The following is a 25,757-nucleotide window of genomic DNA, read 5'->3' on the forward strand; positions in this document are numbered from 1 at the left end:
AAGATCATGTTTTAGATATTTCTGCAGATTAACATGAAATGCTAAACAAAACAATTATAACCATGCCAGAGAAGGCATTTAGGCAACAACTCTGAAATTATTTCACTCTGGGGAAGGAAAAAACAAAAAAAACCCAACCCTCTCTGAAAAACAACAGAAAAAACCAAACACAAACACCTCACCAAACACAACACACCAAACCTCAGAAAACCCCCACAAACAAATACATTCTAAAACCTTTGACAGAAGTTTCAGCAGAAATTCTAATGAGAGGCTTTAGCTCTAAAAACTGAACTACCCGTTTCTTTCAGAGGTGCTTGTCATATGAAGAACAACAGAATAAAACCATTCCTCTGCCACAGCTTACAACTGTTAGATAACACATCTTAAATCTCTGGGAGGTTGTCATGAGCCCTATGTTAACAGAAGGAGTATTTTATTCTTGAAGACACTTGCTAATTCTGGAATTTAAACATGATACTCCAAACAAAGTAGAAAAGATCATGAAGGAAAGTTAATATTCCATTGCTCTTTCTGTACTGATTTTTAAGACACATACTGAAACAATACATAGACAATTATATCACATCAGTTTTGGACAGATGTACATTCTAGCTAGATCAGGAAGAACGTTGGACTTTGATTAGATTTTATTTTGTTAGATGTGCTTGTCATTGGGCACAATTTGTGATGTTTAAAATCAGGAATGACACTGAAATTACCAAATTCAAAAACAGGCTGAAATCACCTCTCCTTTTAGTAGTTTTTAATTTTTACACAAAGATTTTCAGGAGCTCTTACATATTATTTTCTTTTTCTACTTATGTGATCTTGAAGAGTCAATAAAACCTCTGCTTGAAAAGATAACTCATATTGTGCTCCCCATTCAGTCAGCTCTGCAAGGCTTCACAGCAGATTTTTGGTGTGATTTTTGTTTGTTTTTTAAACTACGTATATTGAATTCCACTGCAGAAGGGTTTTAGCAATGATAATTTATCCATAAAAAGTGAATGGGGTCATAACCTCCAACTGCCAATGTAATATCTTTGTGAATGGATTTGGTTTTAGACATAACTCTGGTGCTTCCTGGCCAGGAACGTTTCGAGCAGAGCTTTTAAATTAAATTATTTTTCTAAAAGTGTGCATACTTCTTGAAGGTGTTCAGCATTTTAATGCAAACAGACAATTGTCCTCTATTTAGGTAATCAAGCCATTTCTCTTCCTATTTTTGACAAGGTCTCCCCTTTAGTTAAACCATTACCCACTAAGGACAACAGAAATCGGTAAACTTAAACTGTTCAGAAAGTTAGCATTCTGCCACATAAAATTAAGACTAAAAATTAAATGTAAAGCATCCCAAACAAATACATATACATAAGAAGAAAAGTCCTTAACTGAGTTATATTTTGCAATGAAACAAGTTCTTTAAAGGTTTGTTTATTCTCTTTCGATACATCATAATAAAACATGTTCCTTCCAGGTTTGTTTCTTGTCAGTGCTAACAAAACAAACAAACAAAAAAACCCCACCTGATATGGAGTCTATCGAGATTAGAGATGAACACAACAACTACATAACCCAGCATTTCTGAACGTCAGGGGGATCTGAATGTAAATCTGATTTTTGGTCTACCTTGTTCTATAATAAGACAACAAAACACTAGACTCTGTTCTGGAATAGGAATATTTGTAGTTGAGGATGCACCTCAGGGTGATGTCATATGCCTTACATAATTCGCCTGTAACAGGGAAAGATATAACAGCAACAAATATCCTCTTATAAGGCTTAGGTAGGTAGGTACATTCGTTAAACACCTCCTTTAAAAAGACAAGTATGAAGGTATCTCTGCATCAAAGTAAACTGTGACTTTCTAGAAAATATTATCCAACTGCAAAAACACATTCAGATCTGTTAAGATTTAAAAAAGATCCAGCATAAGATGCATTCTACAGCAAAACTCTGCAATACATTGCATCTTAATTGAATGTTTGTGAGGAAATTCATATTGTATTTTATAGTACAATTTTATGCACCATCAATTAGCAATTGGACCAATTTAAAACTCTGAACCCTTGAAAGCTTCAAGCACAAAGTAAATGTTGCAGCCTACATTCATTTCATGGGCAAACTGACAAGCAATGCTGAGCCTGTTACACATTCCAGAATATCTTTTCCATGTTGCTTACACACACAAAACCAACCTCAAACAAACAAACCTCACACAATTAGAATCACCTAGCCAAAATAAAACATCGCTCAGCCAAAGTACAAAGAGAACGTGAAGCATATATTCTAGAATAAATAGCATTTCAATTAGAACTTTGGATTATTCATATTTTTATCCCCTAGGCTCTTCTTATACAAATCCTCAGACCCACAAACTCTCACTATATATGCAAATTTACTGTATCAAAATCTTTATAAACCTGTTCTGAAGATCCACAGGATATAGATGAGCACTAGATATTGCTCCATAATGTAACCTTGGTATCATACATGAATATTTGTATCAGAACTAACAGAGAATTAAAGAAGACAAGAATGAAACACCTCAGAGACAGGAAGAATACACAAATCCATAGAACATTTAGTCTGAGATAGCTTTTTGCAAAATAAATCAATACAGTTTAACTATATGTACATCCCAATAATTATGTACTCTTTAATATTTATTCGTTGTGTGTGATTTGCTCTCCCATAAAGCATTCAAGGACAGAACACCTAGTGACTTTTTCTTGTAATTTGACACAAAATCAGGATTGACACCTCTTCTCAAAATCTAGAAACAACAACAAAAACAATCATTTAAAGAAAATTAATATGTACACTCTTCATTTCACCTTAGCAAGGGCAGCAAAATAATCTCATACATCAGGAAATACTGCATTACATTAGCAACTATCAGAGCTATTAACAAAACTGCAGCTTAGTTTTCTTTCAACTGACCAATGCATCTGTTTTCTGAAGAAGAACAAACGGGAAAAAATGCCAAATCCATTACAACTATATATTGGCTTCCAGTATTTTATTCCATCTTTTCATAATGTTTATCAAATGACTTTTTTTCTTTGTAAACTTATGTGAGAATGACTGGATGTTGCTACAGTACTTTATTCATATGAAAATGTCAAGTCAAGTAAGGAAGCAATAAAAAAAAAAAAAGAAATATGGTGAGAAGTTATAATATGATCTTAGGAGACATCTTGCTTCTCTGATGTTCACTGTTCTCTAAAAAAATATAGAGCCAGATTAATGAAAGAGATGAGAAGAAAACATTTTTCATGTATACAATTTTAACCAATAAAAGAACTCATATCCTACCTACTCTCAGTACTCAACAAAATACTATTTCCAGTGTTCATTTCTGTATTTATAAAAGAGCAAGTGTAGCTTTTTAGCACTTTTCGGTATTTAAGTTAATATTTTCCCTGCATGTGTTTTTTACTTAGTAGCCACAGGATCTGGTTCTGTGTGGATACAACAGCACTAACACAAAATGACACAGATACGTACATCATAGAATGGGGGAGGAACGAAAACACTACCACAATTGTAAATTGCAATCCCAACGTCTGCAACAACCCACAGGGTTACTAAGCAATTACAAAAAAGCTCGGGCTAGCCGTTAGTGCTGGTCTTGCCTGTGGCAGGAGCTGAATCAGTCCCTAAAAAAGCAAAGCATAAGAGCAATCTTGTGTAAGGATGTTCATACTGCAGCACCACCTCTCATTTATCTCAGTCTGTGCCACTGTATCCAGTTCTCCATTTACATTTGTGACTCAGCGTTGAGACTGGGCATCATCGACTGTGTTTTCTTACAGCAGGTAGCACGCTCCTTTCACATTTGATTTCTGTTTGATGGATATTGTTTGTGACTATTGATGTTAAGCAGGCTTTAGCTTCTTGTATTCCAACAATGCTGATTTATCTTTCCCACTGCAGATAACAAGCTGCTCTCTTTACGAATATGTTCTGTCCTCCTGACGTGGACAATTGAAACATGAGATAACAGAGCAAGAGCTGGGATTCACGATGTGCTGCAAAGTCACCCTAGCTCACAAAGCGATGTTGACAGTGGAGCCGCTGGGTCCTGCCACTGCACCTTCTTCTGCAAACATGTGAGAGTTGGGTTTTTTTGCCCCAATATAATATTTTCTTTATTTGCTCAGGTTCTTCCCTGTTGAGAACCACTGTTTGGCAGATTTGAAAACACTTAAGGCAGACAGATAATTTTCTCTGAGATTCCATAAACACCAGTCTGCCCTGGCAGTAAAAGCCTCTCCTGCCTAACACAGAATATGCAAGACAGAGCAGAACAGAAAGAGATACGGAAAGCAAAGCATTTAATACCTTTAACAGGCACACATATAACTTAAAAAAAAAAAAAAAAAAAAAAAGGACAAAAAAAAAAAAAAAGGCCTGTTCAAAGTAGCGTATTCCAAGGAATACTCACAATGAAGAAGTCCTTGGAGACTGAAGAGAAGACAGTGAACTTTTTTTTTTTTTCCACCTGCAGTCAAATAATCACATTTATCTCTAGTCTTTCCTTAATTGTACCTTAAGCCTCTCGGATATTCCTGTCCTTCTCTTCAAAATATTCCCTTCTCCAGCATACTTTTTGTCATTTGCAACATCACATCCAGAAAAGACCAAGTTTGCTTCTCTCAACTAGACAGGATTCTTTGCCCTCTGTTTTTTTTTTGAGCCTGAAGACTGCAGTTGGATCATGTTCTCAAGCTTTCTTGGGTAAAACCATATCCAGAACCATTTATTATGCATAAGCTCAAATTCTTTTAAGTACCTTCATACTCAGTGCTTCTAGAAAATTAGAAAACAAAAAGACACACAAGAAATGTAATATTGCAAAGTGACCAGCACTTTCCTCATTCTAATAGTGCCATGTTTCATCCAGCATATGCCGGTTTACTTCTATCTGCAAACTAGAACACTCCACACAGCATTTCCATACAATTCAGCCATGACTACTATCTCCATTTTCATTTCTTACTTGCACTCATTTTTATTTTCCTCTCTTTCACCTAGTTCGTTCTATCCAACATTTTTGAATTCCGTATTTCTTCCTGTTCTGTTCTTAAAGGAGCATTCCACGTCCTATTAGTCACCGTCCCCTCTCCACTTTAAATGCAAAGAATCCCATTTCAGCTGTAAAATCTCTACACTAATCTCTACAGCACAAGACAGGCAAATTCTTCTCTCTCAGTAACACAATCCATTACTTACAAACTATTTTTGAGATGCAGAGATGACAGTGAGAAAATTAAATTCTGACATCTGTGTGCTTTCCTGTATCTTATCACTTCACTGTTGATTGCCAGCAGTATTAATTTGATTGTGCTTCATGAAAGACTTTCTTTCTTTTATATTGGTATGAGTTAATTCATAAGTTAGAGAACAAGAGGGAATTTCTTCCCTCCCACTCAGCCCGCGTTCTGTATAGTGCAAAGCAGTATGTATAATTGTATATTCATAATTTCTGTTTAATAACAATATTTCTACATCTGGCCTCAAGATGGAAGCTAGAAGTTTACAGATATATAATATTTGGATACAGCTTTGCTTAATGGCTTCATTCTCATTAGATCAAAATTAAACTTGGTGTATTTTATTTATGCAGCCCTTCATCATTTTGGACAATTTTACAGATCTTCCCAATTTACAGTAGAAAATTCAACCTAAAGAGCTCCAGTAAAAGGGCCAAAAAAGCCATCTAGAGGTGCAGCCTAAAACTCCTCTTAAAAGAAGGAAAATGAGCCACTTGGAAAATATCTCTAGTACAATTCGTCAAACCCTGGTTGAACATAACAATATATGCATAGAATCTCAATCAGTAGACAGTGTGGCTCTGTTGCATAGGTTAGCTACATTCCTTTCAAAACTTATTTCATGGGCACAGGCAATTATCAAATAAAAATTGATATTTGTTTAGTCATGGTTGAAAACCAGAGCGGAGATTACAAACATGATCTTTAGGACCAGTTGACCAGAAAAGCTAACATTTATTGCAAGAGGGTTAAATATATTTCATTCAGCATGCATAAATACACATGCATTTACATGCTTATTTTGTAAGATGCATTAAAACACAATTAACTCCAAAGCTCCATTTACAGCATACTCTCTTCTTTTATGGGTAAGGGGTACTCCCCATGAAAGATGACATTGATTTCAGTAAGAGCAAGATATGGGTACACATGAAAATGCAGGTTTTTCTTCCCTTTCAGTTATACAAAAGCTTGTTAAATATCTTTTAAAAGGATAGTGAATACACCTGAATACAACTTTCCAAGTTCCAATATTTCTGGGAAGCACTAGCTAAAATATTTCCTTAACAATCCATGAACTGACATCTCATATTCTGCCACCATTACATATTACAAAAGGAAAAAAAAAAGCCTGAGAATAAAATAGATTTGGTGTAAAAGTGGAAAAGTCTTTTACATACTCTCTATGGTGCAACTTTGGCGGAAAAAACACTAAGCTTCTTCAAGCACGGTAAAAAGAAAATAATTGTGTCAGACAATCAAAAAGTGGTAAGACAGTAGAGGTAAACTACATTCAGGTCTTGCTGTTTATCTTCATTTCAGGCAAGCAGTAATTATTTGATTCTTCCTTTCAAAGTCTATCTTTCCAAGTGCCCACGCTGTTGCCCCATAGCTTTGTTGCTGAAACAGTTTTCACATATAGTAAATGGAATGTCAGGAATCTTTCAACTTCTCTAGCTTTAGCAAAATAAGCACTTACTGTTTCAAACTCTGTAAAAATACTGCAAGAGATTTTATCAAAATCAGTGGGGAAGATTTCCTTATTAACTGTTACCTAAGAAACAGGTATCTGGGCATGTGATAAGCATGTTGCTTTTTAATGGATAACTTTATGTTCTACTGATGCTATGATCTAATTCAGGGGGAATTTAGAGACTGGAAGACTTTTACCTCGATGAAAATAAACTACAGAAGTCACATCATTGGGAGCAGTAGTTTATACCGGTATCTGCTCTACTATTAAAATGAGAAAAAGTATGTAGAGTATCAAGTCTCATATCCTCCTGTAAAATACACAGAGTTGTAAGAACCACTAATTTTTTTTGCCACTAGGATTGGTTTACTATTATTTACTTTTTTTTTTTTCTTCACATATGTAAAGGATTGTGTTGGAAAATGTTTGGTGGCTTGTTTTGGGTTTGTTGTTGGTTGTTTAATTGTTGGTTGGTTTTGTTTGTTGTTGCTTTGGTCTCTGGGGGGTGTTTGCTTGTGGTTTTGTGTTTCGTGCTTTGTTTTTGTGTGTGTTTCCTTTTTTTTCTTTTTCCTCCAATTACTATTTTCACATGCCTCAGTACCAGTCATTCAGCTATCAGAATCATATATTTATTTCCTCCCCACTCCCTGCCCCTCAGGAGGTCTTTTCAATAAAAAACTACTGTTTTCTGAATCAGACATGCAGCACAAAACCAACACATAACCTGGTGAAAGCACTGCTAAAAATTAAGGTAGTCAAAGCAGTTTTACAGATGTTCTCCCATAATAAACACCTTCATAGACACTGCATTGACTCCTGAGTACATAAAGTTAAATAAGAGTTAATTATGCAACAAACATCCACTTGAATAGGCAGTTCCTGCCGCTGGCTAAAAGCTTTTCAACACACAGGCAAAACTGAGCTTTGCTGCTCCAAAATAAGGGACTGAAGCTGAGCTAGGGAAGGGCAGCACCTGATATAGGAAGAAATGTGACAGAATGGGGCAGACTGGGAGAGAAAACTGCAGAGCCTGACTTGTGCTTCCCACCACCGAGGCGAGCAGAGGGTTTCAGTGCAGCTACCGCTCCTCAGAGGAGCAGCCAGCCCAGCACTGGAAGATGGGGAAAAAGCTGCTCTCCTGTACGTTGACCTTTCCCTCTACAGCAGCAGCTCAGCCCTCTAGAGCTCCAATGCAGCCAAATTAGTCAGAAAAAACATTCTGTTGCCCAAGGCAACTGCATGCGTGACTTCTTTTTGTAAACATGAAACTTTCTGTTATGCTCTTCTCTATTTGCACGTATTACAAAGTGCACATAGATTCTTGAAACCCCACCATTAAACAGGAGTTCTCACTAGCATCCACTTAAAGATCACAGCCATACACAAGACCCTACTATGCTTACAGACATAAAAATTCATTTTTACAGACCCTTATCTGTAGAACCTACAATCATATTTTAGAAACTGTCCATCTGTGCTCATAATTAAGTTTGTACTCCATTCTTATTTTCACCCAGTATTTAATATTTAGATGTTAGTGTTATATATATATATATATATTTTTAGTTCTGCCTTCCCCACCATCTGTAAACAAGGCATGGGAATAAAAAGTATTATTTTCCTTTTCAAGCAACCATTTCAAGATAAGCTGTCACATAATAAAATATTTGACTCTAATATAACTTTCAATATATATCCTCACTTCCAAGATTTCTGAATATATGTATGTTGAAATTGAGCAGTGTGACATAGTTATTGGTTCCCTTGGGAACAATATTCAGAGCTCATTTCAGTTGTGACCTGCTTATGCTGCCAGGGAGTATTAGTATTTTTTTTGGATCTTTAGAGTAGAGACAGGGAGTGAAGGACAAAAGGAAAAAAAACTTCATACTTCATACGTCACAGATGAAAAACAGATGAGATACTGCTCTATTTCAGAAGATAGTGTTGGCTTTTCATAGAATCTGCCCCATTTTGTAAGCTCTATTGGAGAGATTACTCTTTTTCAAAGTAAAATATTTTAGGTGAACTATGCATAGAGAAACCTACAGCTATCCACAACACAACCTATGGTCTCAAATGTCTAAATATGTTTCAATAAAGAAATAATAATGCAAATTAACTTCAGAAGTGATTTTGTAAAATCAATGGCTGTTCAAAACGGAATACATTTATAAATTCTACATAATTGCCTTTTGTCTCCTGACACCATCACCTGACATGGATTAGAGTTATGAAAATTATCCATTACCTTAAATGTTTCAGTTATCATTTCAGCTTATGATACAGGACTGTGTACCACTTAACCCACGACTCCAGCCCTGTGAATTATATCAATACAGACTGCATTTATACATCCTTCTTTCACCTAAACGTGACTTCAGAACTTGATTTCAGTGTCAGCATCCCACCCATCATGCACATGGTCCCAGGATCACTGAAATGAATAGCAGGAAATTAAAAGGTAATAATTCAAGTCCAAAATTTCTGCTTCTGGAATCTCCTTTACACCATAAATACAACACATGTTGAAATTATACAGTTTCATCCATGAGATAATTTGCAAAAGAAAACAATTTTGTTTATGAGCTGTAGCTTAGTGAATCCCTCTTCAGTTATGATCTGTTTCTAGACCCAACAACAGAAAGCAGCTGACAAGTCAAAGAAACCTGTTTAAAGACACTGGTTAGATACAAAGGAGTTTTTGTCCAGAGCAATCAATACTTTTCTGCTAACATAGGTTAATTTTTAATACAGCACTGACTCATCTTGAGCTTATTAAATTGCCTCATGTTACAAGTTTGAGACAGTTGTATTCAAACATGAAAATGAGTTAGGGACAAAAAAAAGAAAAATCTTGTTCCTAAAGAGACTGCAAATATGAATGTATTGCTATTAGTTTTCAAAACGTCTTTAAGGTTTTTCCCCTAAAAGTCCCTGAATAGGGATAATTTCTGGTTGTTTTGTTTAATGTTGTGGTTTTGTTACCTTAAGTTCTTCTTTGCTGCAGCCAGACAAAAATATCTTTCAAGTTCAACCTGCTAAACTAATAAACTGTATTTTCAGTTTTAGTTCTGTGTTAAATGGAGCTGCATAAAATTGCTATAACACACCCGTAAAACAAGCAGCAGATGCAATATGTTCAAAATGATTATTTTATTTTTATTTTATAAACATACAGAAAGAGTCATGAAGAGCGTGGTAACGCACAATGTCATAGGCATCCATGGAAGACCACAAAAAAAAGACACAGAACAACGGAGAGGGGCTTAAACTGAGCATAATATAGAAAATATTTTTTAAATTTTATATATAAAACAACTTTGGAGATCATAAATCGTTGGTCACTTGTCTTTTTGAAAAAAAGGAATTTTAAAAATCATTACAAATCAACTGGCAATCCCTTTGGAAAAATCAGATTATTTAAAGGTAGCTACATTGTGAGGACTTGAAAAGTTTCCTGATTCTGTACAGAAGTAACAAACCTGTAATCTTTTCCTTTAATGCCAATTTGAGTTTCTTGTAGAGTATGGAGCATTTAAAAGAGAAAGAAAAGAAAAATACCATAGGTTTGCTCTCTTCCCTATGCACATGTGTAGCATCTTCTATTATCACATTGAGATGTTCCTAAGGATTTTAGTACTTCTGTGACACCAAGGGCACAGACCTGATAGTCCTTTTTAAGTACAGAATTAGATATAATTAGGTTCTGGAAGTGTGGCTTTTACCCAGATATACTAAGAATATTTATACATCCTATTTTATAGGAGGTGGTGGGTTAATGAAAGACAGTCAATCTCAGGCTGAAAAATATCAGCCCAATAAACATGCAGAATAATTCTGTTCACTTAAAAAAAAAAAAAATTTGAAAATACTAACAATTCTGTGGACAACATGTTTACAGTTACAAGGTGGAAAAGAATTTCCCAATTAAAATTGGACTAGACTTCCAAAAATGAGATATTCCAAAATATTACACATATACAATTAATTAAAATAGCTACAATTTCTTTGGCATGCAGTATACCAGGATAGTATATTAGTAGAATATCACAAAATGAATCGGTTACAAATAAGAACCTTATCTCCTAGTTAGTAACATGAAGAGCTTTTTCACCTACCTGAAAAAGCTGTTGGGGTTTTTGTTGTTGTTGTTCTGTTTTTTTGTGTTTTTGTTTTGGTTTTTTGAATGGAGAAATACATTTAATTCCCCAAACATTTTAAACCAAGTTGTTACAGACCAGCACATCACAACATTACAAGAGTTATCAACTATTCATCCAGCTATTTTATCACTAAACCAGCAAAAGAAAGGAAAAACAAAATGCCAGGCAATTCAAAGTTTAAGCATTTATGTTGGCTTCCAAAATATAAAGCCTTTTTCAAGCAATGTAGCAGTAGTAAAATAGTAAGATATAAGGATATATTCCTATCACAAAGTATTTTACAAATCTAGAAAGAAATTGTTATAGATCTCCATATATTTGGGCAAGTAACTGGCACCATAACCACGTTTTAATCAACGTTTTTACACAATGTGGATAGAGGCCACGGAAAAATTTCACAGGTAAGACAAGAAATAAGAAAATTACAATTTCAGTCCCCAGTGTTATCCTCTGGGAGCACAATTAAGGGTCTCAAAGGCTCAGAAAATATGTAAGATGTCAAGGTACAAGATAAACTGGAATTGACTCTTAAAGAGGACTGTGTGCCTAAGAATGAAGACTTGTGTGGTTTTAGTAGCAATGGTAACAAAGTTTCTGCATGATAAACAATTCCATCAAAAGTCCATAAACACTTTCCAGGGTAAATAATCTGCTGATCAGTAGAAACCTGATTAAATCAATATAGACACAAAGCAAACCTCTAAAATATGCAGAATCAGATTTCAAAAGGAAAATAACCCACCAAAATTATCAAAAGGTAACAGAATATACACATTCCTGTATGCTTTAAAAATAACTTTTTATATAGCAATTGTATGTGTTTTTCAAAAGATACATTATCTAACTTGATCTGCTTTAACTTAGCATTGCAAAAGTGCTCAAAATTCATGTAGTGTTTCACAGATTTGATAACTACTAATAATTGATCCAAGCTTCAATCAAGGTAAAAGGAGATTTTGTGCTGATCTTTCTTAGCTTTCAACCAAGCCTTAAGAGAATTAACAATCCTCTAAACAGTCGTCATTCATGAGTATATGCATAGAGAGTACAGAGTGTTAGCACTTCAGAATGAGCAAAGTTACTCTAATTGAACAGACCAGTCACATCAATTTTTTTAAAACAATGATTTCATTAAAAGTCTGCCAAGTCAGGCTTGCCTTGTTGCTGAACTAAACCTTAAGGTAACCTCAAAAACTTAAATACAAAGAAAAAGACAACAGGATTGGTGACCTCTACAATTTTCAAATTCAACAAAAGACTTATTTTTGTAACCCAGGGGGTAGGAAGCTGGCAGCTTAGAGTAATTTTTACCCTAGAAAAGTTCATTTGAAGAGCAGCAGTGAGTCATCAAGGATTAAGAATAAACAAGCACGTTTTCCTACTTCTTTCAAACAACTGCTTACTAATAATTTGTGTAGTCTTGTGGCCCAACTTCTGAACATCAGCAGAGTTAATCCAGAAATAGAGACAGAATGCTGGGGGATTTATTATAACACACTCCAAAAAAGAGATACAACTTGTTTTCATGCACAGCTTGAGAGAAACACCACCCACATTAAGCCTTGATAGACACCCACCTTCAGGAGCAAATAAACTATATGTTTGATTGCTAGACATCCTCTCTATATACAAGATGACAGCTGATTAAGACTGTATTACAGAGTTCCAAAATTCAGGTTGAGTAACCGTGGCCAATTGTCAAAAGCAGTAATGAAAGCAGAGATATCACTATAATCAAAAGCAACAGGAAATGAAGAGAACTGAATAATAATTATTTGTGATTAGTTTCTTCTTTCAAGGAAAAAAAATTGACTTGCTGAGGTAGCTAGAACAAAAGGAGCAGCATGTGATTCTAGAACTTCACATGAACTGTTTTATCCCAAGTTCAAGAAAATTATATGGTGTACGAGGTAAAATTTCCTGTTTTATCAGACATAGAAGATATAGCAAAATTGCTGATAGTTTGTATATATGTTGGCCCTGTGTACCATTCAAAATATGCCAGTTTAAAATAGCAAAATAGTACCTTGCATCTTTTTGACCCTCTAAGCTCTTCAAAAGTCTTTTTATTTGAAACAGAAATTCCTTTTTTTCATGGATATGCCCTGAACTTCCTCTTGCACTTATTCTTCTGAAGTTCCATAGCTCCTCATATACTTCCACCATGCCATCTAAACAGATCACTTGGAAGATGGCAGTTCCAAGAAGAGTTCGTAGAAACTCTCATGATACTTCCATAAATTTACAAGTTGAAACAGTTGAAGTTGTTGTTCCACATTTCAAAGACTTTTCTCATGAAGAGAAATAAAGGAGGAAAAAAGTCACATTTAAATATGTATCCAGTTTGAACAACACATTGAGGATCTTCTGGCACATACTGAGAAACTGGGGGGAGGAGGGAGGAAACAAGAGAAACAACAAACCTTCAACATATATATAGTACTATATAAGCAATGTAAAGCTTTGACAACCCTATTAAAAATGTGCCTTGTAGAAAATGTGAGATATATAGCAATATGAATGAGATTGTGGAGTTCTGTAACTCAGGATAACAGGAGTGAACTAAATACTAACTACAGTGACAGCAAAATACACAGCTACCCTAGAAGATATGTACAGTCATTTCCCATCCTTTTGGGCCTATGTTAAATTTCAGTCAAGTCAGAACAAACCCTTATACTCAGCAGTGGGAGCACTATTTTCTGACAGTTATATTGGACAAAGTACTAAAATATGCTAAGTAGTTTATAGGGAAAGAGGTAGAATGGTCCAATATGCACCTTCTAAAAAACCATTTGAGGTATTTTAACTAGTTCATAACTAGTTTCCTGAGCCACCAGTTCTCACCATATGAAACATTTAAACCACAAGCTATTCCTCCCTGATTTACACCACAATGAACCCTAAGTATTAAAAATCTTCTAGCATTTAACAGAGGCTGAGGCTTGCATCAGTGTGAAAATAAACACTGGGCAGCAATGCCACAGGTTATTAGATTTAATCACCTTACAGTGAAACCATGTTTCATTTTAAGGAAAGAAAAAGCTCCCAATCTAGACTGAACTCCAACATACATGTAAATTAATCATAGCTTTTTTTAATTTCAATTTATTTTGGATAAACAAAGGTTTTAATTATACAGGTCCCTGTTTGTTCTGTTTGTTTCCTAATTAGAGAAAAATGGCAAGTCTCCCAATCTAAGCTCTTTCCCTCTGAAGAATTTAACAATACATTTGGACAGGCACATATATCTATTTGGAGACTACACAATGAATAAAATCCCATTTGCACTTAACAGAGCAAAGTTTGCCAGAATCCAGTGTGTGAGCCAAGGCTCCACGATCTGCTAATGGCAGAAATGGCTGTCCCTGCAGTCAAGAACCAGGTTATGTACTCTCCTCTTGGCAAGTATAAGCCTGGAAACACCCACAACACCTGTTGTTTATTATAAATGGCTCTTTGGAAAATAGACATGGTCCTATTGTGAAAGAAGGGAAAAAAAAAAAAAAAAAAAAAAAGGAAGAAGTGTGTGCATGGGGAAATTATGGAGAGAGATAGTAACTGTGAACTCCTGATTTTGCTGGAAATACTTAACTGCAAAGTGCATTTATATAATAACTTTCACCTAAAAACCTTAAAACACAAAATCTTTCTGTAAAGATAGTTAAATATTATTGTTAAAGCAAGTTTGTCACACAAAATGAGATGAGGAAACTCGGTAAAAGAAACTTTCCTCTTTTTATTAAAAAGGTCTTGCCATACTTAGTGTATTAAAAAGGTCTTATTCCCTTGTGCTCACCCTGGGACTGTGTCTGTCAACCTCAGCTCCCTGTTCAAAAACCTGGAACTCCTATATCAGTAGTTTTTCCAGTCAATTTTTCTATTGTTTTTGCCAATTAAACCATGTTTCTCTCACTTCTCATAACCTACCACCAACCATCACAATGGACAATTCACCCCCCCCCCAATACAATTTTAGTAGTTTCTGTGTCCTGCAGTGCACTTGGTGTATATTCCCAGTTCTAAAATTGTCTTTGTATTTCTCTAACCCATTGTAAAAGGAAGCAAACCTATTTTATATGGGTATATTTGCGTAACTTGGCTTTGAGTCTGGCGTCCACATGCATTGACTGAAAGGCAGACCTGTGCAAAGCTGTCAGCAGAGCAGAGTCAAGCTGAGCTGTGCCATGATTTATGCAGGTAGGGCCAGACCTGTCAGTTCTACTGTCATGACAGCAGGAAGGACCAGAGGGGCAGAATTCTTACTGCCGAGATTCTGGATTCACTACATCACATACCCAACACTGATTCCAAAATGACAGACTGCAGTATGTAATTCAAAAAACACATTTTCCTAGCACAACAGCAGGATAAATAAATTGGGAAACAATTTATATTAATATTGGAAGCCTGCAACCAGACTGCTTATTTTTCCTCCATTTAGATTCCAGACTGAGGCTAAAATATTTTGGTTAAACAGAGGCACATTAAAGAAAATACAGTTTGATTTATGATTTAAAGATGGATCACATGTATTCTATTATTACTATTTATTAGCATTTCTCACAACTGTTAGTATCTAATACCTTCAAACATCGAAACACACAAAGGAAACGATTGGTAGTAACCAATTTCAAAAACACAAGAAAGATTCTTTGACATAGTTAAGCTTCCTTAACATGATCTATACTAAAACTTCGTTTTCTTGGTTCATAAGTGAAATAACTCGTGCACACAAGAATCACAGACAACTAAGAAGACAACCAGAATGACTGGTTTCAAGTTTCCCAGACCGAGAGGAAGGAAAGAAATTCCATCATCATCCATTCTCTTCCTTATCAAGGGATCACATCCATGGAAGTTTCTCTTTAGCATTTTGCTTCCAGCTACTTGTTAGATTTCTCCCTTATCCTAGTACACACACCCCCTGCTATCAGACTGCAACTATAAAATGAAAACTCACCGTAGAAAAAAAAAGGTATCTAATTGCTTCCTTTCTTGGAGGTGCATCATTCAGTTCTCTTGTACTACTGATACAATCTGACATGAGCATTGTAATTCAATGCATCAATGAGAAAATGTATAAAGACAGCTTTTCTGAAAAGGCAACCACTTTTTTTTTTTTCAGAATACAAGAAGGGAATAGTAAGTAAACCTAATGTATGTGTTATCTTTATCTTGACAGGAGGAATATATAAAATGTACAACAGCAAGCAATATTGTGTATATCATTACACAGGAAAATTTAAGTACCTATAAACATGGACAATAGTCTGATATCCTGTCAAAGTGACAGACCTGGATCTTAGAAATAGAAAATGCGGTGGAGTTGCTTTCTATTTTTTAAATTAATGATGTGGAGATTATATATGAAAGCCAGGAAAAAAAAGTGCTTTACTGCAAATAGTAAATAGGAATTTCTTATAACATTTGCTGAAGATTATGTTTCCTATGAGCAATTAAATTTTAAGCCATTTACTCTACATATGGAATAACACCAAACCTAAAGGAAGGCTTTCTGTCACTAACAAACAAACAAAAGCATTAAGATGTCTTGAGAATTTATGGATAAAATAAGGAAAAAACACTTATTCCCACTTCTTCAGGGATTTCTGAATGATATTTGTCTCAGTAAAATACCAGTGCATGCCATTCCAAGCTGGGTTCCTAACCAAAAGCCTAAGACTTCCAAAACAAATAAAGCAACAATCTCAGAGACAGAAAGATGTGACTTTTTTTCCTAGTAGAAGACAAATTGGTTAACTTCTTTTTTTTTTTCCTTGACATGTTCAGTGACATGTTTATGAAAATTAGATATTAAAAGCTAGGGACCTAAATCCCCATTTTAAGTGCTACAATTCTCACAGTTCTCAAGAAGAGTCTCTGGATGTTCTGCTTTCTTGAAAAACAGCCCACTAAGACGTTCAAGTCAGTGTTTTTCTTAAGATTATATACATAAATTATATTCTGTAATTTTAAAGACTGCAACTACAGGATGCTCTCTACTTATCCGGTGTTGAAAGCTGCTTATTTGAGTACTTCAGATTTTTCATTTGAAGCTGAAGGGTCTACAAGTGCGTATGCATGGACAACCTGATACTTCATCTATATATACGCAATCTCTTTAAATTAAAAAAAAAAAAAAAAAAAGGTAAACCCAATCTTTTGTATTTCTTTACTTTGTTTTCAAATAAGCACTAGGCCATGAATCTGCAAAGCAAATGGTCAACTACTTTTCCTCAGCTAATGTAGAAAGTCCTCAGCATTTCATTTTATTGCAAATTATAATGATGTGGAAAGGGCAAGTGCCTACAGTCATTACTCAGCCTGATAAAAGAAATCAAACCTCAGTATGATTGAATGACAACACACTCCAGTTCATTTCTTCCTCAGAATCCATTAACCTCTCTTATGAGAGCTCTAACAGATTTTTTTTTTTAATCTAGATACAAGGTTTTTTTATTATCAGTCACTCTATCACATGCTGGTCTAAAAATGTACCCTGCAAACAGCCTGTAGTTAGAGGGCTCACAAATTAAATGGCTATCTTGACTAGTAGCAATAAAATATCACTATGGAAAGTAAAGAGGTCATCAGTGATAGAAATATGAAATTCAACAAGATATCTGTCCACTGTAATGAAGACTTAAAGCCATATATGATGGGAAAAAAAAATTGACTCTCCCTAATAACTGAAAGCTGTGGTTTACTACCTTTGCAAGCCTTCAGTGGCATCTTACTCTGCAAGAAATCCTATTGAAATGAGCAGAAAAATGTACAATGGAGGCAAAATAAGGGTTAGAGAAAACTGAATAGAAACAAATATTGAACTGGAAAAACCACAGCATTATATTATGTTCAACTTCGTCAACATACCATGCATTTACTCTAACTAGAGAAAATACAAACTCTATAATTTCAGCGTAGAAATTAGTGATGCTTTAAATTTATTTTCCTACATAAATTATTATGAACATTGAGCATCTGTATTCCTCTGTTTTCTTCACCCTTCACACAACAAATACATTTTTTTGCCCCTCTATTATTCTAAAACCAAAGTGAGAAGAGTCTGCAAAAAAGTATGTAAGTAACCATACAGCTATGCTTATTTCTTAATAATAATTAAGGAATAGCAATATGATATAGGGAACACATGATGCTTTAATAGAATAGCCTTGGGCAGGAGTAGTACATGAATGGTCTACACTACTTTTAGTCAAGCAATTTATAATACATTGCACAGGCCCTATGGCATATCAGAGCAGCTTTTTACAGTCAGTTCAGGGAAGGGAAATAAAAATGCTTTTTGCAGATGTCTGTAACACTCCTCTGAGTCTTCAAGCAGTATTTTCGCTGTTTATTCCCCCAAAACAAGATTAAAAAGCACAAAACAGGACTGAATTCTCTTGATATTGTTACCCTCACTTTTACTCCCACCTCACCTGCCACTCATACAGCCTTCAAATCACAGTTGCAAAGCCTGTTTTCCCAGCTGGTGAGTCCAACCATAAAAGCCCCCAAGAGCTCCAAGGCAGAGAACCATGTTGTTTAACCTTCCCTGTTCCCCTGTGCCAGGAAATGAAGGTAAGGATTATTCAAGCTACTCAATCTCATGGGTTCTGTTATAGTTTGTTCTGATTTTTCTTTTTTCTTTTTTCTTTTTTTTTTTTTTTTTATTACAGTTGTTCAATGGGTAAGCACAGGAAACAACGCACAAGAAATAATTGGAATTTGAGAGTTTCAAGTTAAAATTGTGGACGAAATACTGAGCACTATATTCACAAAAAAGCCATTCTTACTTCCAATAGATCTGTTTCTTTAAACCCATATCAGCTCACTTCAAAGCTATGCTGATTTCTGCTTCTCACTATGTTGCACAGTTTCAGCATATTGTCCTTCTCGGGGCCAGGCCACCCATTTGGAGAGCTCCAGCAACACCACCAGCAGACACTGGATATCAATTCCCACTGCTTCCCCCATTTTTCCTCTCCCAAATCAAACCACAGACCCTTAGGACTATGGCAATTGAGTAAACTAAAAAAAGATGTAGCAGAGGTATGAGCACTGTCCCCCAGGCATTTATACTGTCCGATTGTTCAGCTGCACTTACGTCAAGTGGTGTCCAACTGGGAATACGGATAAGACCACCCTGTTGTGGAGCATTTGGCTTTACAGCACTGAGCTGATCCATGGCACTCACCCTCAAGGCTTGGGAATGAGGATTACCTTTTTTATTCACAAACATAGTTATAGCCTTGTGGTCCCTGAACAGTAAATAGGCTAATACAATAAGATTCTCTGGAGTTATGAATGGTTACCTCCATATATTTCAAAGGATTTAGAGCATGCAAGAGTTATCAGATGCACAAAGGACCTGACGCTACAAGCTTGCATTTCAAAGAGATCGTTCCTTAAAATCCACAGTGTAGAGATTGACAACAGCTTAAATACTTGATTTTGCACTAGTTTAAAAAATGCCTAGCTCTAATAGCAATACAAGCACTAAAACAGCTACCAACCACTGAATGCATGAAAAATCATGTATGATAAAATACAAGCAAAAGTTACAGAACTGAAGTTCCTTAGACGTTATACAGTCCCAAATGAAACAAATACTATTTACTAAACTTAATTTTCAGGATAACTGGTTTTGCAACCTCGCCAAGATTATTTTAAAACAATAAAGCTGGGGGAAAGAATAAAACAAAAAAACAAGGCTTAATTTGATCATTTCTCCAAATTTCACTTGACTTCAAGCATACTAAAAGGGAAAAAACAAAGACATGAATCCAGATACTGTTTCTTTGTAAAACACAAACAAAAATATTTTATATTAATAATTTAACTAAAATATTCTTTGTCTATTCTACAACAAGAAACCTTATGTTACTTTTCTTTTTAATGGCATTTGACAATTAAAATTACTCTTCCCCAAAGCCCTAACAATTTATTTGTTTCACTTGTGCAGGTGAAATTTCCACAAGGAAAATATTTACTCACAAAATTCAAGATGACCTGTCTTATATTCCAGAGACAGTGATAAATTTTGTTCATTAAAAGAATTCAACACTTTCTGCATCCAGTACCTCCAGAAGCTGTATTTCACACATCAGTTTTTTGATCATAATTTATGCACAGACTTTGCCTATTGCAATAATACCCTGCTAGAAACAAATAAGAAAGCCTTGCAATTTCACCATTGTGGAAACATACGTTTGATTTAAATAATACAACCCACACATGCTCATACCTATGGCAGTCCTAACATGACTTATGTCCTTTGTTCCATTTATTTGAATAAATGGAATATAAGAGAGTCATTTGTATCCTTGCCTTTATAAAGTAGTCCTTTGCAAATACAAATTCAAATTAGAGAATACAGAGCTTCAGATTGAAATAATTTACATAGGAACAACAATATTGTATCAGTGTACCTTAGCCATGTTAAGATAGCAAAGAAAACCCCATACGTGTGTGGTTGAACAGCAATGCTAACATCTTTAAGCCCTGAAAAATATAATTCTAGCCTCCTTAAAGAGAAAAAAAAAAATACCAGAGAGATAATAAGCAAGCTAATTGAGCATTACGATATCTTACTCTATGGAATACATTGCCAATCTTATTCAAGTGTGACAATAGTACCTACTTGTCTCTAAATTATAGCTATATGTTTGGCATTACGGTCTTCTCTGTTGCCTCCCTGTTTCACAATCTGAGCTCCTAATTTCTATACACCACATGCAGTGAGGTTATTCTCACCTTCCAGTAGAGACAGGAATTGGAAAACGAGGAGATTCATTGAAATGGCCAAGAAACACCCACAAATGATTTCCAGAATCTAACTTGACCAAGTCAAACTTTTTTCCTTCAATCCTATACCATGTGTCAATCACGAAAATTAAATTAACTATTTCCAGGACCAGTGTCTTTTAAGTCGCTGGTACCTGATTCACACTTAGCTCATCATAAACTTCTCTAAAGCAACTTCTATCAGCTAAAGACACAAGACCCTGAGAATATCCATGACCAAGGAAGTCAACAGACAGATAAAGAATACTGCACAGATTTACCCCCATCCATATCCTCTAACTACTGTAAAAAGAAAATTTGTGTACAGAATTTCTTTTGAAAGGTCTTGAAGATTCACTGCCAAATTGTTCTAACAACAGCAGATCTCTCTCTTAATTAAAATAAACTGATATTGCATCAGGTTAAAGAAAAGCAATGGGTTAACACACAAATCAACATTTAAAAAGGAAGAACTCACCATATATGCACATGTTATGTGCAGAAATCAGTTTCAAGTTTGCACTTTTAGATACTCTTTTCTAGTACTATCTGATGTATGCTAGTATGCCCCCCAAATCTTACTGTTTCTAATGAAAAAAGATTTGACTTTATGAATATATTTCTGGAATCAGAAAAATGTAAAACATCAAAGACCTATCATGTCACTACCACGCCTGTCAAAAGATGATGCAGAAATTCTAATCACAGTGCATTGGCCTGCTTAGCTCAGTTATAATGAGATGAGGCTTTCATCATTTCCCTTTGGAAACAGTTTCATTATTTGCTGAAATTCACTCAAGGTAGGTTTGGTCCTAAAATACAACATTAAGTCGTCTTGTCTTCAATTTTTCCTTGGTGCTCTCAAGATTTATATTTTGGATTACCGAAAACAATCTATATCCTCCCGGGTGTCTGCGCTACTCAAGCACTTGCACATGGTTATCCACTGGACTTCTTAAGAGTAACTATCTCAGCTACTCTACCTATGGAGAAGTTTAGACTGAAGCCTGCAAAGTATCCTACCCATTTGGGTTACGTTTGCTCTTTCAGTAAGAATGGAAGCCAAATATCCCTTTTATAGTTTTTTATTACACTCTCTCTTCACAAAGAGGTGGCAGAGTCAAGTAGTCTGATTAATGTAGTCATTTGGTTAAGTATGGTAATATGAAGACTTATATTGCAGCATTTACCTCAAAAAGATTTCTGATAATGAAAACTTCTCTGTTGTTATCTACCATTTTGATAGTACCACCTCTTGCAGAATCTACTGTTCTAAACAGCAGCATTTAAAGGTTACAAACTTCAGCATTAAAGACTTAACGGAAAAGCAGTATATCCACTGGTTCATAGGCTCCACAGCAGACATACTTTAGCATCTCCCAGGAGAGAAAAACTTTGCCAATTTTAAGAGGCTCTCTTTCTTATAACCTGGCTGCTCCCTTTTGCAAGGCTGACTTCATTCTGCCCTTGAAGCATGGTTCCAATATTGTCACCAAGATGCACAAAATTCATTCTTGTCCTGTATTTCTCTTATCACAGAATTTCTGTAGACAATCTTCAGTCAGTACTGCTGGCATGATGTCTTTTGCTTTCCAATTAGATTCTTCAGCAACACAGTAGAATATGGCCCCACAGATGAATCACAGCTGTGCTTATTGTGGTACCAACTCCTATCTTCTGAGGCTATCAGTTGACACAGATACTAATCTAACAGGATATTGGCAATGTGACCTGCAGATATACTGAGCTTTGACTTACTTCTGAAGAAGCAGCAACATACAAAAAAGTGTTAGTGATAAAAAATATTTTTGTGGAACCAGTGTGCATAAAAACTTTCCATAGATCATTGCCTTGCTGATGACCTTGAATCTTTCCAAGTTCCCCTGGGCCTTGAGGGAGAACAGTCTTGACCCAGAAGAATGAAAAGTGCTGCAGTGGAAGTTTTCTGTTCCTTCCTTACTACAGCTACTGCTTAAATGAGAGTTGTACTTGGAAGCACTTGAAATTCCCACCATACTGCAAACCATGTCATGGATCTTGCTTAATACACTACTTTTTTAGTGAAGGTATCTTTATGGTACTTACTGAAGTAATACTTCTAATAGTCTAAATACTCCTGAATGCCAATAATGTCAGAAACTAATTTAATCCAAACCATGACTAATATAAAGAACTAACGGTTAAATTTATCAGGGGCATTTAACAGCTCTCACACAAAGTGTGTTGTGTTTTGGATTTTTGTTGTTGTTGTTTGTTTGGTGGGGTTTTTCTGCTTGTTACTTTGGTGGATTTTTTTTGTTTATTTTTTGTGTTTTGGTTGGTTGGGGTATTTTGTGGGTTTGGAGAGGGTTTTGGCTTGGCTTTTTTTTTTTTCTTTGCTTGTGGGTTTGGGGCAGGGGGGCAGGAGGTTTTCTTCTTTTGTGTTTGCTTGGTAGTTTTTCTTCATCAAATCATCATGAACAGATCAGAGAGAAAAGCCTGGTTCTTCTCTAAGGAAAAAAAAAAAAGCTATTTTCATTACTATAGCTACTTTTGTTGGTCTGTAGGCTATTTGTATAACCCAAGTCATCAGAAGTAATCAGAATAAATCAAATGGAAATGTAATGCTATATAAAGAAAATAGCTTTGTATATTGTTTTCCACATTTCCAAAAACAATGCAATGCAGAACGAGTATCAAGAGTGGTAGGAACAGTTCACTGACTTTGCAGATATGCAAGCCTAATATGTTAACAGAAGAAATAGTGGCCCAGACACTGAATATTTTAACAAATTTTAAGCAGCATGACAGATTCCACTTGTCCTCAAGCATAAGATTTTATTGTGCTACTTAAAACAATACTACCTCAGATCTGTTCTATAACAGTAGTTATTAGGAAAAGTCTCAGTATAGAGCTTGAAGGTGACCACCTTTCAGTCAAGGGAATGGAGTCCTATTGGCACATGCAGGAAACTTAACCGTAAGGAGTCCTTCGTATTCTCCTACATTCAATGAATTTGTAATGTTTCCAATTGAATATCTCTGCCCTTCACACATATAACTTAATGTATACTCCTTGGTGTATTGAACAGCATTTTTTTGGAACTTTGAAAGCATCTCTCAAGCTTTGGGTAGTACTGCAATAAATTATAACTGGCCTGAGAATCTTCAAAATGTACATTTTTTGGCTGTCCCCATCCACATTAAGTAACTGCAGTCTATCATGTCTGTGCCATAGCATCTGAGCACCACGGACAAGTGAATAATTAACTGTAGCAAGAATAGCCAGATTTATGTTAGGAAAAATTTAACTCCTAGAAAGCTCAGCAACACAAGAGATGGATTTGTCTCTTCATGCAACACTAATCTCAGTTCATATTTCCCATGTAGTTAAGACAAATTGATGAAAATGGACATGATTTAATTAAAATCTGAAGCCTTCACAGTACTTGTCTCCTAAATGAAACGTCTAATTAAAAAGACTATTTCTAAAGATTGCAAGAACTACATTTTTTAAAAAATTATTCAATAACCTATGAATAGTGTCTCCCTTGTAGCAATAGATGTAAACAGGAATTAAAAGTGTTAGAATCCTCCTCTGCAAACACAGATGACAAGTTAGCAGAATACTACTCTATAGCTTCACAAAATCCACCCCATGTAAATGCACTGAAAGAAGGGTAACTGTCATTCTCTACGTCCTGAAGCAGTTGCCCAACACAGTGAATAAAGCTAGCTCAATACGTGGCATACTCTTTTCTCAGCACTTTAATGTTACTCATTGTTGCATGTCAGATGTGAAATTAAATTTCTCTTAGCACACAAATATAAACAGGTGATTTCTGGTTTGTTGTTTTCTTTTAATACTCATATTGACATAAAAATCAAGTACCTTAGGGTATGGCTTTTGTGCAGCATATTTTTCAGTTTTCTTCTTTGGTATGTATCTCTCTTTGACTTTGTAAAAGATCAGTTAGAAAAACACTACCAGGACTTTTGTAGAATACAACACCGTGCACATTTACATGGAGAGCATCTAAGAGAATAAACACCTTCCCCTACCAACACTACCACTCTCAGATTTATATTCAGGTTCACATGATATCTCCTACAGGGAAATGTGTAGGCCACCCAAGTTAAAGTATAAAGTGAAAACAAAGGAAAAAGAGAACCCCAGCCTAGCAAGTCTTTCATCATAAATCACCAGCTACATTAAGAATGCAATATAAAGTCTCTTTTTATTAAAAGTCTCCAAGCATTCACAACTTCATAACCCCAGGAAAACGTGTTTGTAAGAAAACAACACCGTAAAAAGGTCATTAGTTATTACTTAAGTATGGACACGAAGATTGTTTCAGAGTTCAACATAAAAACCGTACAGAGTTAATAGACAAATAATAGGAAAATTAAGCTGAAATATAAAGCCAGCAATTATGTCTCTCACTCACATTCATATGCATAAACTGAAAAAATGTTGCATTTAGGAAATACGTAATAGTTTCTATGTGCAGAAAGCATCAAGCAGAAATTACCAAAGGTAGCTGGAGCTGAGATAGGAAAAATGACACTATCTGTTGGCCACAACTGCATCTCTATTTTCAGAACTTCCTATTAAGCCATCCATATACTCTCACAAGGAGCAGACAGCCCTCCGTGATACACCCCCTGAAATGTTGCTCCCCTATATAGAGATGAACATCAAGTGACAGTTTCTGTTGATAAACTGGGGTTTTAAAGAACATCTAGGTAGCCAAGGAGCAGGAGTCATACGGATTAAAAAACAAAGAAACCCACTAACAACTACATTAGCTTCCCCAAGTTGTAAAATATCAAGTTATATTTCTCAGTAAAAGATTTTCCAGCTCTCTTTTTTCAGACTAAATTTCTCCTTTCACAGGAAATTCCTGCTGTCAAATTACACAGACCCTAGGCCACCTTCTTGGTTCCATCTAGTCAAATTCACCTTCAATAAGTTCTTCACTCTTTGTACATGCTGCGTATGGAGCCTGTGCATCTAATTAAGGACACTCAGCTCAGTCACTTGATAATATGGCACCCAGAAGTATT

The sequence above is a fragment of the Streptopelia decaocto genome, assembly GCF_964273445.1.
Source record: "Streptopelia decaocto genome assembly, chromosome: 10".
NCBI classification, from domain to species: domain Eukaryota; kingdom Metazoa; phylum Chordata; class Aves; order Columbiformes; family Columbidae; genus Streptopelia; species Streptopelia decaocto.